Source organism: Nomascus leucogenys, chromosome 13 (genome assembly GCF_006542625.1).
Source record: "Nomascus leucogenys isolate Asia chromosome 13, Asia_NLE_v1, whole genome shotgun sequence".
Taxonomy (NCBI): Eukaryota; Metazoa; Chordata; class Mammalia; order Primates; family Hylobatidae; genus Nomascus; species Nomascus leucogenys.
In genome coordinates, this window is record NC_044393.1 from 16,273,885 (window position 1) to 16,292,264 (window position 18,380).

At 50.4% G+C, this 18,380-nt stretch overlaps 1 protein-coding gene across 7 annotated transcripts in view; it reads left to right on the forward strand.

Annotated features, from left to right (window-relative positions):
- Positions 1-6,469: 6,469 nt before the first annotated feature.
- SULF2 (sulfatase 2) overlaps positions 6,470-18,380 on the forward strand; it is a 130,223-nt gene continuing 118,312 nt past the window's right edge. Inside the window, exons 1-2 of one of the 7 annotated variants that reach the window (XM_030825258.1) lie at positions 7,887-8,006; positions 9,164-9,237. The gene's annotated coding sequence lies outside the window, so the exon portion shown is untranslated. Of the gene's footprint in view, positions 7,504-7,886; positions 8,007-9,163; positions 9,238-18,380 lie in introns of those variants that run through there. The other 6 variants (XM_030825251.1, XM_030825253.1, XM_030825255.1 and 3 more) reach the window with 6 other exon arrangements.

Below are 18,380 nucleotides of genomic sequence, written 5' to 3' on the forward strand. Positions count from 1 at the left end.
TGGCATGAATTGGGGTGGGGGAACACTGCTCCACCCAGTATAGTGGAAATGCTGGCCAAGTCAACTGCATTCAAGCCGGTCATCTCATTACCTATAGTACATACACACTTTCCTGGGTAGACTACCTTATTTATTTCCAGTTAAATGCAATTTTTATTGTCCAAATTTCCAACACTTCTGTTAGTTTCCTAACTGGAGTGCAGTGGTGCGATCTCAGCTCACTGCAACCTCTGACTCCCGGGTTCAAGCAATTCTCGTGCCTCTCTTCCCAAGTACCTGGGACCACAGGCGTGTGCCACCACACCCAGCTAATTTTGTATTTTTAGTAGAGATGGGGTTTCATCATGTTGGCCATGTTGGCCAAGCTGGTCTTGAACTCCTGACCTCAGACAATCCGCCCACCTCAGCCTCCCAAAGTGCTGGGATCATAGGCGTGAGCCACCACGCCCAGTCCTAACTCATTTTTTTTTTATTGCAGCTTTAGCTGAAAAGCATCTTTACCTACATGCCCCTGCATATAGATATCCAGTACTAAATATTCTCTTTTTTAAAAATGTACAGGCTGCTGGGTATGGTGACTCATGCCTATAATCCCAGCACTTTGGGAGGCCAAGGCAGAAGGACTGCTTGAGCCCAGGAGTTCGAGACCAGCCTGGGCAACGTAGTGAGACCTCGTCTCTACAAAAAAATAACAAAAATAGCCAGGTGTGGTGGGATGCACCTGTGGTCCCACAAACTCAGGAGGCTGAGGTGAGACAATCATTTGAGCCCAGAAGGTCGAGGCTGCAGTGAGCCATGATTGCACCACTACACTCCAGCCCGGGCATCAGAGCAAGACCTTGTCAAAAAAAAAAAAAAAAGTACAGGCCAGTAATAAGGTAAAATACACAACAGAGTCTACCTACCAGAGTGGAGTGGGAGGGAATCCACAGAGTCAGACCCTTGCCAGCGGGTTCACTCTCATTTAGCAGAGAGAAGTCTCTGTTTGTCCTCTTCTCTCCAGGTTCCCTTTCTCGGCTCCTGTGTGAGCTTCCAAGGGCTGGTCTCAGGGGTGGGAATCAAAATGTTTAACCACAGGCCATGACCCATCAGCCCAGATGCCTGCTGTAAACAACCAGAGCTTTTTCCAGGCAAATGTTGACCTAGCTGGTCTCACACAGGGCAGTGTCAGCACTTCCAAGAAGTTCTCCCAGGGGCGTTATGCTTGGAGACAGTTTCTGTGTGAGCCTGTGAACAGCCAGTGGTGCTTAAAATCATGGGCCTCTGGCCAGCCTATTCAACATTAATCGTAAGTGCTTAAGAAAGGTTGGCGTTAGATGCCAGACACTGTTCTAAGCTCTTGGTATATAAGCTCATTAATAGCTCACAACAGTCCTAGAAGGTGGAGAGATGATTGTCTTGTCCCTATTTGGCAGATGAGTTTAAGGGACAGAGGCCTTACCACAGTAACACACAGTTGGTGCGTGGTAGCAGGGGGATTGAAGTTGTGTGGATTTATCTCTAAAAACTGGGGTCCAATCCCTCCATTTTACTACTATTTCTGTTTGAAAACATCACATATGGGATATTCATTCATTTGTTTAACAAATATCTATTGAATATCTACTCCATGCAAGACAATGTTCTGGGTACTGCAGCTACAACAGTGAACAAATGGACACGGCCCCTGCTCTCTTGCAGGTAGTGTGGGGTGGGGAGTGGGGAGGGGGACATAGACCGTGGTCACAGCAGAAAATAAAACCAGAATTTCAGATAGTGGTATGTCATAGGAAGACGCTAAAATGGGGAGGGAGGATAGATGATTGGGAAGCATTTTTAGGTGAAACAGACAGGGACAAACTCTCCCAGGGGGTGACATTATGCTGAAACCTGAGTAACGAGAAAGAGTTTTTGGAGCACAGTCTGGGGAGAGAGATGCCAGGGAGAGGCCACAGAAAGTGCAAAGGCCCTGAAGCAGGAAAAGGCTTCAGGAACAAAGTCAAAGATACCTTTGTATCTCTGTGAGCAAGGGAGTGATTACGGAATTACTGTTCATTTCCTTTGGTGTGATAATAATAGGGAGGTCACCTGGGAAAACAGCTGATTCTTAGGAGATGCCTGCCCAAGTCCTGAGGGGTAATGTGTCATCATGTCTGCAACCACCTCTCAAATGTTCCTGCAACTTATAAAGCACACACGGCAAAATATTAGCAACTGTTGATTTTAGGTGGAGAGTGTAAGTGTGTCCACTGTACTATTCTTTCAACTTTTCCACGTGAAATTTTCATAATAAAAATGGAAGCAAGACAGCAAAGAAAGATATTGGAGTGCCAGGCAGGAGCAGGATTGCGTTTCCATCTAAGAGGAGATTTTAGGCCTAACAGTGGCGTGATCTGGTTTCCTTTGGCATCATTGCCTCAACTGCCCTGGATTTCAAAGTCTGGCTTTGCAGACCATTAAGGAGTGTCTCTCTCAGGAGCACAAGACAGCATGTTTCCAATTCTGATTTAGTGAACACTCATTGTGTACCTTCCAGCCAGGCATCATGTGTGCGTTTTACCTTTATCAATCTCACTTAATCCACATGACAGCCAGCAATGTCCTCGATATTATCCTCGTTCTTAAGATGAGGAAACTGAGGCCTGGAAAGATCAGCCAAGGAGGGGCCAGACAGTGGAGGCAGAGCCTAGGTTCGTTAGAAACCTCCGCCCTGGGGGGGCCCTAAGTCATCATTCCACTTTTACTAAATCACCATCAACATTCATCATAATTGATTAATTAATTATGATCAAAGCTTAAAGGTGATTTTTCTGAAATACGATTGCAAAACTAGAAGCACTGTTCCAGAGAGAGCCCTAAAGTGAATTGCGCTAATGGTCAAATGGATCCTGCTTTTTCCCCTGAGAAAACTATCGTCCAGCAGAGTTCCACGCACTCTCCCTTGTCCACAGAGATCTGCAGCTGTGCTGCCTGGGGCCACATTACTCATTTTAATATTCAATTGCACATTTGCTGATGCTGTCTGTGTGCCTGGATTTCATCACATCACAAAATATGTGGAACCCACATCTTTAATCTTTCTTGCCTGCTTATCCAAAGGAAAACCACTAGTGTGGTAAGCAACTAGACAAATTGTCCTGTTATCTGTGTTCTTAGAACAGTATCTTAACTGGAGGCAGCCCTACTGTCTTTCACTGGTAAGAATTCAGAATAAACATCATCATTCTTTGAAATCACTCATAAGAAGCCCCCAGGAGACTGCAGTTATACCCGTTTATAATTCTTCTCCCTCCCAAACTAACCCTTGATTCATAAATGTGCACTTTTCGGCGTCAGGCGTTAGAATAAATTAGACGATACAATTATGTGTAATTAAAGGGGAAAATGGGTACCGTGCTGCAAAGATTAGCCGTGTTTTGGTGAAGTAAAGCATGTCTGTGTCAGCGTGCTGGCCCAGGGAGGCAGCATGAAATACAATTAATGTTCTTCTTACTTAATGGAGGTTTATGGTACTGTTTTTCATTATCATGGTATCTCAAGAAATATAAACAGTTTTTCTCTAACGCAATTGCATCTCTACTGACAACACAGCTTGGGTCTAAGTGAAAATTCAGCAGAATTAACCACAGATTTATATTGTTATGGATGATCCTGGAATTTGTATTTTAAAACCCATGCAAAACTGTCTGCACTCAGGAACTGAGGAGTTTGATCTCAACCTCCTGAGAGTGGTTCTGCAGCCTCTTCTGCTCTTGTAGAAGCAACTCATAGCCAAACTTGTGTGCATTATTAAAGCCACCTGTGCCCCAGTACTACGGCTCACATTCCCAAAGCCTCCCGTCTGCAGCCGTGTTCCTTCTTCTAACGTTTCTCCTTTACATGCCAATTTGTTTGAGACACGTTAAAAGCTTGACTTTTACAACCCTCATAAAATCCCATCGACTCCAACCCAAATCCAGCCAGAAGTGCTCGGACAACCAGATTGAGTTTCAACCTCTTGATGGAGATAAAGAAACACATAGCAAGAATGGGTTTTTTTTTTATTGTTACATATGAGTCAAGGGAATAAAACAGCAACTCTGGCCTTGCAAGGGAGATAGAATCGGACGGGTGTTCTGCACAAAAGGGCTGCCAAGGAATCTGCAGAGGGAAGAAACGAGGCATGGAGGTGTCAAGAGAAAGGTCCCCCTGAGGTTAAATCAACAATGCTGGGGAGAATGGGGCGGTGTGAGGAGCTTGAAAAGCTTGATTGTCCAGCTAGGATGGTCAGGATCATACCAAGAGATGTCATGGGGGATGAGGGATGTGGGAGGAGAAAGGCTGTCTCCGTGTGGGTGGAGGCGGCAGGGGCTGGAGTATCAGGAGGCCGTGGGGGTGCCCAGGATTCTGCTGAGCCCCACCCAGGCCCGGCTGAGCGACTTCCCAGGCTGGGGGACATGTGAGCCCTCGGGGCCCCTCATGTATCCCAGGCAGACACCGATTTCCAAGCTCCAGAACAGGGCCTATGGTCCCCACCAGCCTGGAAGGACCTGGAAAACAGGCTGAGGCCTTGAACCCAGAAGACCAGGGAGTTTGCTGGGAATTATGGGGAAGAAACATGGCCAGAGGAGCTTTGCAGACCCTCTGACCTCATGGGTGTCTGAGCCACTAAATCCAGACTAAAACGCATGACCCATAGCACCTGCCTACAATGAACACACGCACATACATGCTCGGACACACAGGTACACATGCATGCACACACAAGATCTGTCCCCGTCTACTTAAGGAAGGATAAGGGGCCAACATAGACATTACCATGTTTGGTAATGTCCAGCAACAATGGAAACAACATATCCAAAAAGATAAGCAAATGCCACATGTCCACCAGGCCCACAGCCCCAGAAGAAGGGATTGTAAGCATCCCCTCTCTGACTGGGGTTACCTGATGAGCAGAGAAGGATAGAGTGAAACATTGTGGGCAGGATCCACATGGGTATGGGAGAGCCATGTTCAGGAACTCAAGGCCCGAAGGGCATAGTGTGGTAATGCAGTGGGTTTTTTAAAAACTTTTTTTTTTGCCGTGGAAATTTCGCCACCCCTGAAATATTCTCCAGAACCCAACATAAAAAGTAGGAGGGAGGCAGATCCCATTCCTGGGCCTCCCTCCTCCACCCCAGGCCCCAGAGGCACCACCAAGGGGCTCTGAGGACCCCGTAAGAAAATTGCTTCTGCAGTGGGGTACATGTCCCCAAACCAGGGACAGCATCAAAAGGGTTGAAATCCCACTGGCCAAGTTTTTGACTATAGGCAAGACCCTTTATCTCTCTGAGCATCAGTTTGCTTGAAAGATTGTCAGGAGGATTACATGAAATGACCCGGTGGAAACAGCCATTGACTGCAGAACCTGCCGGAGTTGCACTGTCCCCTGAGCCACACGTGGCTGGTCCCAATTGAGATGTGCTGTAAGTTTAGAATGTACACCAGATTACAAAACTTACTAAGAAAAAATAATGTAAGAATATCTCATTAATTTATATTGATTACATGTTGAAGAGATAGATTTTGGATATACTAGGTTAAGTAAACTATATTATTAATATTAAAATTAATTTCACCTGCTTTTTTCAGACAGGGTCTGACTCTGTCACCCAGGCTGGAGTACAGTGGAACAATCATGGCTCAAGGCAGTCTTCACCTCCCAGGCTCAAAGTGATCCTCCCACCTGAGCCTCCTGAGTAGCTGGGACCACAGGCACATGCCACTATGCCCAGCTTAATTTTTGTATTTCTTGTAAAGATGGAGTTTCACCATGTTGCCCGTGCTGGTCTGGAACCCCTGAACTCAAGTGATCCACCCACCTCGGCCTTCCAAAGTGCTGGGATTACAGGCGTGAGCCACTGTGCCCGGCCCTCACCTGTTTCTTTTTACTTTCTAATGCCACTACTAGAAAATTCTAAATGATATATATGTCCTTCTGCAGAGATGAGGCGGAAGGAGAGGGGTCTCCATTATTTTTTGGTCTATGATGCTGAAGCCTGACATTCTGTCCCAGGACAAAGAAGGTGGGAGCTGATCAGCCTTATCAGTGATGCCAAAGGTAGGGCCAGCACCCGACTTGGAAAAGCACGTTCAACGTTTTTCTGATTTATTTAGGCTCTAACTTGATTGGGGAGGCTAACAGGTTATGGGGAGGAGCCTAGAGCCCCAAACCCAGTCAGGAAATCCTATTTGAATTTCAGATTTAAAAATGAGTATTTTTTTAGTACTAAGTTCCTCCCCGTGGATGTCTATTTATTTGTTAAGTCTGATAACTCTACCACGGAGGATCACATCAGAGAAAGGAGATGCTAGGCTGAAAAGTAAAAACCTCCTAGGATTTAAGAGCATGAGCCTGGAGCTAAGGCTTCTTGGCTTCACAGGATCCAGCACTCATAATTGTGTGCTCTTCGAACAGTTACTAAACCTCTCTTGGTTTCCATGGTAAAACGGGCATAGTAACTGTGTGAGATTGTCACAAGATTTAATAAGTTACTGCTGCTTACAAGTGCTTTCCCACAGCGGCGTCTGTTTCCCCTTAGCAAGCAACTCGGCTGTGTTTTCTGCAGCTGCTGGTGGGTTCTCTGCCCGCTCTTTGCCCACCCGCGTCAGGCCGGTCCCCCACCGGCCTCTTCTGGCGCGAGGGACAGCGGAAACCACGGTAGACAGCACCCCCTTGAGTCGAATTCCTCCCCTTTCGGAGGAAGCCGGTTTCTCCTTTCTTTGCTACTCCCGGGCCATTTCTGGGCAACAGCTGCTATTTTCACTTGAGCCCAAGTTAATTTCTCGGGGAGTTCTGGGGCGCGCACAGGCAGCTCGGTTTGCCCTGCGATTGAGCTGCGGGTCGCGGCCGGCGCCGGCCTCTCCAATGGCAAATGTGTGTGGTTGGAGGCGAGCGCGAGGCTTTCAGCAAAGGCAGTCGAGTGTTTGCAGACCGGGGCGAATCCTGTGAAAGCAGATAAAAGAAAACATTTATTAACGTGTCATTACGAGGGGAGCGCCCGGCCGGGGCTGTCGCACGCCCCGCGGAACACTTGGCTCCCTCCAGCTCCGAGAAAGGAGAAGAAGAAAGAGGAAAAGAGGCAGATTCACGCCGTTTCCAGCCAAGTGGACCTGATCGATGGCCCTCCTGAATTTATCACGATATTTGATTTATTAGCGATGCCCCCTGGTTTGTGTGTTACACACACACGCACACACGGCTCTGGCTCGCTTCTCTCCCTCGTTTCCAGCTCCTGGGCGAATCCCACATCTGTTTCAACTCTCCGCCGAGGGCGAGCGGGAGCGAGAGTGTGTCGGGTGAGTGTGCGTCTGTGTGTCCCGGCGAGGGTGCGCGCTCGGCACCGGGAGCGCGGCCAGCTGGGTCCGGAGGCATCGGGAGGCCGAGAGCCGCCGGGACCCCAGCTCCGCGTTCACTGCCCCGTCCGGAGCTGGACTTCGGGGCCGGGGCCGTGCGCCGGGGACAGGCAGGGCTGGGTCGCAGGCAGCGCGTCCCCCGAGCCGGAGGTAAAAAGCGCTAGCGCGCGGAGGGCTCGAGGAGGGCACCGCGGCTGGGCCCCCCGGCGCCCCGGGCCCCCGCCGTCCGCGGCTCCCGGCCCGACGCTCCCCGCCCTGGAGCGAGCCCGCCTCCCCTGCGCGGAGGCCGACGGCCGGCGGGCAGGCGAGCGGGGGGCGGTAGCGCCATGCCAAGAGGCTGGCGGGGCAGCGCGGCCGGCCGGGCTGGGGCGATTTAAGAGCGGTCCGGGCGGGGCGCGGAGCCGGACTTTGGCTGGGGCGGCGCGCGGGGCGGGGGCCGGGGGCGGCGGCGGCGGCGCTGGGGGGCGGGGAGGAGGCAGGAGGAGGAGCAGCAGCGCTCGCCGGGGGATGCAGCAGCGGCGGCGGCGGCGGCGGCAGCAGCAGCGGTGGCGGCGGCGGAGGCGCGGAGTCCCCTGCGCCCCGCGGCCCGGCCGGGCTGCGGCAGAGGCGGCGGCGCCCCGCTCCGGGTGAGGCTTCCGGGGCCTTGCGCGCTGGTGAGTGGGGCGGGGGGGGTCAGGTGGGTGGCTGGGGGACGCTGGGCTCGGGCGGGGGCTCGCGGCGGCCGGAGCCTTCCCCGGCGTGAGCCCGGCCGCGAGCGCCGCCCAGGTGAGCCGGGGCCGGTCCCGACCGCCCGGCTCCGGCCCCAGCGCTGCTTGCGGAGGGGGGACCCGGCGGGCGGGAGGGAGGCCCCGGCGCCGGCCGGCCGCAGGGGGATGACCTGTTTGACCCCGCTGGCAGGCGGGCGGGCAAGGACTTCCCGCCTCGCCCCTGACCCGCGGACGCGCCGCACCGAGCCCAGGCGGCCCCGGGGGAGGAGCGCGCCTGGGCCCCGCCATCCGCAGGGGCATGGCCTTGTTGACCCTTAGGGTTTAGACCCAAGGGACCAGCTAGAAGCCAGCCCACGTGGGGCTTGTCCGGGCAGGACTCGGGGAAGCAGTGGGCCGGATCTTCAGAGTGATTGGAAACTCGCAGACACCGAAAGGACAAACAGGATCGAAAAGGCAGACTTCCTCCCAGGCCAGGGCAGAACCAGTTTCCATCGCCGGGCGGAGAGATGCTCCCCTCCCCGGCTCCTCGGGATTTCAGAAGTCTAGCGGTGAATTCTAGGAGTGCACTTTTCCAAACAAACATTCCTTATAGTAGTTCGTTCATTCGTTCTACAAGCATTTCTGGAGCACCCCCTCGTGCCAGGCACCGCGTTCTGTTCCAGGGAAACGCGGCTGAACAGGATCTGGCTCCTGCGCGCCAGAAGCTGCCGGTTCACTGGGAGGGCAGCAGGGTAGAGAGATGCCGTCTCGGGGTGGAAGATGGAAAGGGAAGCCTGCAATCCTAGTTTGCACACTGGCCTCGGTCCGCAACTCCCCACCTGCACGCAGTAGGCCCAGCACACACAGTAGGAAGAGCAAGCCAGACCTGCTTGTGACGACCCCCTCCTCCTCCTCCCCCTTGAAAGCTTTGATTGATTCCCTGCCCCCCTTTCTGGACAGTCTTCCTGCAGCTTGTTTTAATCACTTTTTGAGTTAAAAGTCAATATTTAATTAACCAAGTAATTACATTCAGCTTACGTTTCAATCTGGGTATTTGCTCGTCTGTGCGCGTTGGGACTCCCGCCCTCTCGCCCCTCCATCTGTCCCCTGCCTGTTTCCCACAGGGTCCACCCCCACTTTTGGGGCAGAGACGGGGAGGCTGCGCTGGAGCAGGTTCTCAGGGGGAGACAGGGAGCAGGTGAGACGGGCTTTCTCTGGAGGACACCCCCGGATCTGCGCGCTCTCCGGATTTCAGCTTGTAGTGAATAGTGAAGGTGATTTCTTAACTGAGCCTCTGTCTCCCATTACAGAACCACCAGAGGGTTATAATTAAATTAGAGCCAATCGTTAAGTATAGGAAGGGGGTAGGGAGGACAGAACGAAGGCCCCTTCCCTGTAAGAGATGTTCTCCCCAGCTTCGTCTGTCCCACATCATAGAGAAGAGAAAACTCATCCAGACAGCCTGTCGGGTGTGTAATTTAGCCTTCTAATAAGCAGCTTGAAAGGCGAAGGTGGTGGGCTTGGCGGATGGTATGTTGGACCTTTGTACATGAAGGCCTCTTCCTTTCCCAGTCAAATTTATGTACATAAAAGCCGTGATGTTGGCATCACTGCTGTAGCTGAGGGTCAATGTGGGTTTGGGGTTTGAGCTTTGTGTGTACTTCTTGGGTTTTTTATTTGAATTTATGGCTTTTTCTGAAACCCTAATAACATGTTAAATTTTCAAATTTGAGAGTAGAATGATGAGTTGATTGTAAAAGTCTGGTCTTGGAGGAGGACAGTATAGCAGTGTGTGTGCATGCACGCGCGTGTCCCCCAGTTCAGCTGCTGTCCAAAGAACCCAGTTGATACGCAGTTTCACACCTGATTTGAACCTGATTTGGGAGATTTCCTTCTCACTGTTTCTGGCACTGGTTAGTTTATCTGCTTGGATCTGCCTCAAGGCAGCCCGGTTAACCAGGCAGAATATCACCCAACTCTGTCAAGCTTTGGCCATTATCTGATCTTAGACTTTAGTCCTGCAGAAGGAGTCCAGAAGCCCTGTCCTACAGAAAAAGATAAGCATTTCTGACCAGCATATAGTTAAAAGGTTTAGTCCAGACTTAAGATAATTGATAACACTTAAGTAGTTTTGTATGGGCCTGATCTGAGGCATTGATCTAAGCCCTTATACCTCACTCATTAAATCCACACAAACACCCTATGAGGTAAGTACTGCCATTGTTGCCATATTAAAGACGAGGAAACTGAGACACAGAGAGGATTGTGACTTGCCTACAGCTGGTCACAGGTAGAGCTGGGATTCAAGAGGCCCTCAAGCTCCGGGGTCCACGTGGAACCACTGGACTCTCCTCCATGACCTTGGCCTTTGTCCCAGATGTAGAAGAAACATATGCAGGGGAAGAAAACACCTTCAGACAGTCAAACTTTGCAAAGTAGAAGGCTCTCAACTTTCCATAAACCCCCACTGTTCCGACAGAGAGTCCCGGGTTTGTATTTGAGGTCTTTTGCCCCAAGGAAAACATGTGCCTGCCTGGTGCTTTTTCTTCTGCTTGTGAGCAGACACACCGTCCCCTCCCCCAGTCAAAATGCAAAGGGAAACATCAAATGCAGCTGATGGAAAAGCCAGGGGAACCGAGGTGAGGATTTCAGCCCACTCAGAGCACAGTGGCCAGAGGGCAAAAGCTCTCCTAGAGGTGAGACCTTCCTGTGGTTGGTGATGGAGTCTCGTTGGCCTGGCCCTGGGGGTGGTGCCAGGGTGTTCTGTGTCAGGCCTGGGCGGATGTGGAAGATGGGGGCCTCTCAATGCTGACCTGCAGGTGAGGGGGGCCCTCCCTGAGACCTGCTTTCTCTGGGCCTCCTTGGAATGGGCCTTGGTGGAGATCTACAGACAGCCCTGGCCCAGCCGGATTGAAGGCACTGTCTAATTGGGAGAGCATTAAGATCATTATAATTAATTGGCATCCCGATAAATGGCATGGTTGCCTAATTGGGGTGGTTGCTAGGGAACGAGGCCTCACTTGGAGCCTAAAGGGGAAGAGGCGCTGGGCTGGCCACAGTTGGGTGTCAGGGTACAGAGCCAGCGGTGAATGGACCGGAAGGGAGAGCAGTCCATCCGTATCTGCTGGCGTTTACTGAGCAGCTGCTGTGTGCAAGTTGCAAATGGAACATCAGTTAGGGGTACTTGCCTAGAAGAACTATAAAGTAATCAGTTTCTCCTGCAAGCAACAGAAAAAGAGAAGAAAAAAACTCAAGCCAGCTTAAGGAGAAAAGAAGTGGACTTACTGGTTTTCATAACCAAAAGTCTTAAGGTGACTAACTCTAGCTTCAGACACAGCTGGACCCGCAGCTCAGAGTTTGTAATGAGAATCCATTCCTATCCACCACTCCTCTGCCTTCCATGAGGCTGATGTCTCTCTCCAGCTCTGGGGCGGGCAGTCCCTGGCAGCTGTGGGCACCGTGGCTAGGAGAGCCAGACTGCCTGGCTCCCTGCCTAGCAGTGGGATCTAGGGCGTGCTACTTAAGCTTTCTGTGCCTTGATGTTCGCATCCAACAAATGATGATGATCATAGCACCTGTCCCCTGCTTGCGGTAAGCATGAAATGAGATGATCAATGTCAAGTGCTTAGCAGGGCGTCTGACCCAGGTGAGCCTTCAGTAAGCATTGACTGTTATCATAACTTAGGTATCAGGACAGATGTCATGGAGCAGAGGGGTCTCATCCCCTCTGGTTTAAGCCCAAAAGGAAAGAACAAGCCTCTGATGTGGCAGTGCACACCCGAGCTCCATGGTTCCCTTTGATTGGATTGTTTTTTGTCCAAACCAGTCACTGGCTAAGGAAATGAGTTGCCAACAATTGGCTTAAGCCAGGCTCACAGGCCTCTCCCTGGAGCTGGATGGAGGCTGACTGCTGAGACCCCAAAGCCTGGAAGAAAACAGCATTGGGAGTCCCCAGTGAAAGGGAAGCCCAGTTGCTGGAGAGGCAAATGGCCAATGCCTGCGATGATGGGCCACTAATGTGAGCAATGCTGGCCAGATGGACCCAACTTCATTTTGGCCAAGGTGGAGACTGGGGAAACACGCTGCCTGGGCAATGTCTCTCCCTTCCACCAGGGCCAGCAGGCATCAAAGGCCTGACTTTTCTGCCTTACTGTCTGAAGGATGGGGCCTGGCCTTGATCCTGTGCTTTCGGGGGGCCAGGGGCGGTGTTTGTCTAACCTCCCACCATGAGAATCATCTGGCAGTATTTGTGTGAAAAGGCAAAGACCAGATCCTGTTGAATCAAACTTCTAGGGAGGGTCCTGGATGCTGGGGGGCATGACCGGGGTGTCATGTATATATTCTATATCAGCAGGAGGCTTTGGGGAAGAGGGCTCTGGAGCATGAGCCTCTTTGTCTTCCTGCCTAATGCAGGGGCTGTCAGAAGGCAGGGAAAATGCTCTAGGCCTGGTGTGCTGGCTCATGCCTATAATCCCAGCACTTTGAGAGGCCGAGGTGGGAGGATCCCTTGAGGTCAGGAGTTCGAGACCAGCCTGGCCAACATGGCAAAACCCTGTCTCTACTAAAAATACAAAAATTAGCCAGGTGAGATGGTGCATGCCTGTAATTCCGGCTACACAGGAGGCTGAGGCACCAGAATCGCTTGAACCCAGGAGTCAGAGGTTGCAGTGAGCTGAGATCACACTACTGCACGCCAGCCTAGATAACAAAGCGAGACTCAGTCTCAAAAAAAAAAAAATTAAAAGAAAAATGACTGCATGATGTGATGGGGTGGGAGGCAACTCTAGGCAGGCTGTCAGGGGAGGCCTCTGTGAGGATGCGACCTTTGAACTGTGACCTAGATTTTAGGAAGGAGTCCGCCTTGGAAAGATCTGGGGGAAGAGCATGCCAGGTAGAAGGAACAGCTAGTGCAAAGGCCCAGAGGCGGTGGGAGGGGCCTGTCCAAGACACTTGCTCCAAACACAAATAGAAGTCAAGTGGGGTAGGCCGGGCACGGTGGCTCACACCTGAAATCTCAGTGCTTTGGGAGGCTGAGGCCGGTGGATCACTGGAGGTCAGGAGTTCAAGACCAGCCTGACCAACATGGTGAAACCCCATCTCTGCTAAAAATACAAAAATTAGCCAGGCGTGCTGGCACGCGCCTGTAGTCCCAGCTACTTGGGAGGCTGAGACAGCAGAATCACTTGAACCCGGAAGGCAGAGGTTGCAGTGAGCCGGGATCACACTTCTGCGTTCCAGCCTGGGCAACAGAGTGAGACTCTCTCAAAAAAGAAAAAAAAAAAAAAAGTCAAGTGGGGTAGAGGGTCGGGAGTAAGTGGGGGAGGGCACGTCAGAGATGAGAAATACAAGCCATGCTAAGAAATTTTAGACTTTATTTTAAATAAAATGGACAACTCTCTGGATGCGGTGGCTCATGCCTGTAATCGCAACACTTTGGGAGGCCAAGGCAGGTGGATCACCTGAAGTCAGGAGTTCAAGACTAGCCTAGCCAACATGGTGAAACCCCATCTCTACTAAAAATACAAAAATTAGCCAGGCATGGTGGCACGCACCTATAATCCCAGTTACTCGGGAGGCTGCAGCAGGAGAATCGTTTGAACCCAGGAGGTGGAGGTTGCAGTGAGCTGAGATTGTGCCATTGTACTCTAGCCTGAGTGACAGAGCAAGACTCCATCTCAAAAAGAAATAAATAAAAAAATAAAATGGAGAACCATTGGAGGGTTTTAAGTCAGAGAATGATATGATTCGTGTTTCGAAAAGATCCTGCTGGCTCCTGTGAGAGGCATGCTGTGCAGATGGAAGTGGGGTCACCGGGACTGGTAGGCAACTGGGAGGGCCCGAGAGTGGCTTGGACCATGGTGGTATCGATGGAGTTGGAGTGAAATGGGGATTGGAGATGTATTTTGGAGGTAGGGCCCACAGGACTTCCTAGTGGATTGGATTACAGAGTGAGGGAAAGGGCTTTGATTCTCAGCTGAGGGTGATTTTGACACCCAGGAAATATTTAGCACTATCCGGGGACAGTATAGGTTGTCCCAACTGGGGAAGGGTTGCTACTGCCTCTAGAGGGTAGAGGCCAAGGATGCTGCTAAACCTGCAATGTACAAGATGACCCCACAATGAAAAATGATTCAGCCCAAATATTCATGGTGTGTCCTGCCAAGGAGTCAAAAGTGACTAGGGAGCCTGGTGCATGGTGATTGCTAAATAGGGAAGATAGGAGAGAAGGTTTTGGGGAGGAGGAGTGATCTGGAATTCCGATGTGGAAATGTTGGGTTTGAGATGAGCCCCACCTGGATGTCTGAAAGCTCAGTGGGTGGTGAATGTGGATGTCTGCAGCCGGTCGGGGCTGGCAACCTAAGTTTGGGAGTTATGAGCACATCGATGTTATTTTAAAATGTGGGACTGGACACGATCATCCAGAGAGAATGTGTTTTGTTTTCTAGTGTGGTTTTCTCCCCCCAACCTCCCCCTAATGCGTGTCATGAATCTATTGGATGAATATTTTTAGTACATCCCACATGCTCACCTCTCTGACGTTTCCAAGAAGTTCCTGAAGGCTCGGGCTGAGCTTCCCCTTCTCCATCACCTGGTTTCTCAGTGATTAACAGACAGAGCTAAATATTCATTGCTCTGCCACAGATGCCCTTGGGAAATTGCTTAAGGTCATGTGGGATCTCGGGCCTTGTAGGCAGCACGATGCCTTCTGGGTGGAACAGCTGTTGGCATGGCCTTCAGAGCTTCTCCTCCAGCCCAGACCAGGGCTTCTTGGAATTCTCTCTAACCAGAATGTTTTGAATTCCCCACGTTCTCTTAATGTGATTCCAAAGCACACGTTGCCCAGTGGCCCTGACCTCTGCCATGGAGCGTCATCTTATAAAAGGCCTGGCCCACTGCTCTGCACACCTGGGCCCAGTTTGAATCTTAGATAAATTCTATCCCAAACTCAAGAGTTGTTATGGCCAGGTCCTGTGTGTGTAAGTTGGTGGACAGGGCCATCCCCAGGGACCACAAATAGTACCAAAGATGTGTTTGGCCATGTGGAAGCCAGATGTGTTAGGGGAAGAATGTGGCCAATAGCTTTTCTTATTGGCTCATGGTCAGGACCCCAGTGGATGACTTAACCCACCTCAGTAGCCAGAGAAGAGGAGCTTTTTTGTTTTTGAGACAGGGTCTTGCACTGTCACCCAGGCTAGAGTGCAGTGGCACAGTCTCAGTTCACTACAACCTCAACCTCCCAAGCTCAAGTGATTCTCCCACCTCAGCCTCCCAAGTAGATGGGACTACAGGCCACCACACCCAGCTAATTTTTTATTTATTTATTTATTTTTGGTAGAGATGAGATCTTGCTATGTTGCCCAAGCTGGTCTCAAACTCCTGGGCTCAAGCGACCCTCCAAAAGTGCTGGGATTACAGGCATGAGCCACCCTGCCTGGCCTGGAACTTTTTGAAAAGAGATTGAAAAAACTGTTAGCTCACAGAAGCCTTGGAGATGTTCCTGCTTGGTGAAAATCAGACCATCTGAAAGCCACATTTCTGGTCTGCCCTGGAGACAGATACTATCCATAGACTTCTGACTGCAGTCCACTTATCTGGATATTTCAGAGACCAGGAAAGCCTACTATAATTCTTAGTAGCTTAGAGTCCTGATCATTTGAATGTGAATTGAAATGGTTTCATTATGAGGAATCACATTTCTGACTGACAGTGGCTGATGCAATAGAAACATTTAATTCTCACATAACACTAAGTCCAAAGCGGGAATCCAGGGGCTGGTTTTTCAGTACAACAGTGTCATCCAAGGTCCCAGGATCTTTCAAGCCTCTGTTCTTCTGTCCTCATCATGTCTTTGGCCTTATTGCCTCATAGTCTCAATATGGCTGCCACAGCTCCAGACGTCGCATCTCCCTGCAAAGTGGGACTATAGGACAGGACTCCTTGCTGTCTCTGTTTTAATCAGAGAGTAAAATCCTTGCTAGAACACTCCCATCCTAGCAGACTTTGCTTTCTGTTTCATTGGTCCAGAGTTGGGTTTTGCACTCACCTCTAAATCAAACACTGGGAAAGGGCCTGGCTCCTTCCCATCCCTCAGGTCTCAGCTGAAATGTCACCTCCCTAGAATGCTGGAAGGACAACCTGTTTTATGTTTATAACACTTATCACTCTCTGGAAGTAGCCTGGTTTGCTTATTTGTCCTTTGTCCTCTCTCCCCTCACTGAAAAGCAAGCTCTGTGCTTGTAGGGACGTTGTCTTGTTCATCGCTGTATCCTCGGCACTGAGAACCAGGGTGGCACTCTTTGGATACTCAGTAAATATTTTTTTTGAATGAAGGAAGCAAGAAAAGAAAGAGGCTTAGAGAGCTACAGGCAGATCTGGCTCGCGTGTTTGCTCGAAGGTGACTGTTCAGGGCAACGATGTCAAAACCTGTTAGTCCTTCGCAAAAAGCTAAGCGGGTGGCTGGGAGGATTGGTTTCATACACACTTGCTCCCCAGTGCCAGAGCTGGGGTTTTTTGCTAGCATTGCTTGCAGAGGAAGGATCGTCCCCTTTATGCCATGGCAGGGACCTCATGGCCTTGTAGAAGGGCTGGTGGAACCCCCCACTTCTGATGACTCTTGGGCCAAGCTAGTCTTCCAGGTCAGTGGTGTGACATTCTAATGAGGGCTCTTGGGTTGAATATTTCTGCACGTGCCCTTGAAAAGACAACTCCCTTCCTGAAAGAACAGCTGTCACAGCCCAGGAGACCAGCCTCTTTAACCTCCGCTCTCCAACCTACCCTCCTGAAAGCTCGCATTTACCGAGCACTTTCTACAGGCTGGTGGTGGTTTAAGTGCTCACTCTTGTGAATGTGTAATAACTCAGCGATGTGGGGATCTTCCAACCCCGTTTTACAAAGGAAGAAAGAGACACAACGAAGTCTCTCCTTGCACTGCCATGCTGGTAGAATAGGACATCACAGGCCGCCTAACCAGGGGCTCTGTTCAGCTCACAGAAATGTTTTGTTTGAACCTTTTAAAAAGTTGTCAGATTTGTAACAACGAGATTTCACATTTTAAAAATCTGGATTTTTAGCTTCTCCTGAAAAATGGGGAGATGTGGTCCCCACCATTCCCTATAGCCTGAGATTGTGAACCAATTCATTTGACTTTTTTCATTGCACTTTCCCTCCTGTTTTTCTCATTGTGGAGCAATATTTCTCTGTTCTATCTCTACCAAAAGTGGCCAGATGAGAGCTGGAGAGGAAGTGGGGTGTGGAGTTTTCTTACGGGTCCACTTCACCCATTTACATTACCTGCCGGGCCCACGTAGGCATTTGAGTTTGTCTCCCGTTGTGACAGTTTGTACCAAACGGCTACACTTCCAGGGACATTGTAAGTGTCCCTAGACACTTACATTGTACATTGCAAGTGTGTAGTAATAATAATGTCTAATATCTGTTGATTACTTTTTGCCCAGCATTTCATCATCACAGCAAGCCTTTGAAGCAGGGACTAATATCATCTTCACTTTATCAGTAAGGAAACTGAGGCACTGTGTGTGATGCCCTCACTAGAACAGGAGGTCCTGAAGCTTGTTCATCTTTGTACCATCCGTGCTAGGCTTACTGGCTGTTTGAATGAATGATTAAAGGAATGAATGAATGATGTTCTCCTCCAAGTGTTCATTAGCCAAGGAGGCTGAAAGTCTTAACCTCATAGTCATTTGTGACATTTCTGTTGGGGGAATGGGCTCTGATCAGTGTCACTGAGGATTCTTGGGTTGTGTTTCTGCTGTATGACAAACCACTCCAAACTCAGTGGTTTAAAGTAACAACATTTTATTTTGGATGATTCTGTGGGTTGACCAGGTGGTTCTTCAGCTTCATGTGATATCAGCTGGCAGACCTAAAACAACCCCATTCAAATGGCTGGGAGCTCTTGCTGGTCACCAGATGGGAGCTCAGTTATTCTCCATGTGGGCTCTGCCCTATGGCTACTTGGGCTTCCTCGCAGTATGGCAGGTTCAGGGTAGCCTGACTTCTAAGAGTGCAAAAATGAAAGCTGCCAGGGCCTCTTAAGGCTTAACCACAAAACTGGCACAGCATCACTTCTGCCACCTTCTCTTGGTCAAAACAGGTCACAAAGCCAGCCTGGTTTCATGAGGTGGGGCCCACACAAGGGTTTGAATACCAGGCAGTGTGGCTTTTTGGAGTCCACCAAAGTACCCATTCATCACAGACTGCAAGTAGCAGAGCCCAACACTTACTACCTCAAGCTGGAACAGGGTTTACTGGGGGGCTCAGGAAAGGACAGGACAGGAACTGAGGAAATTCTGGGGACCTTGGCACAGGAGTTACTAGCAG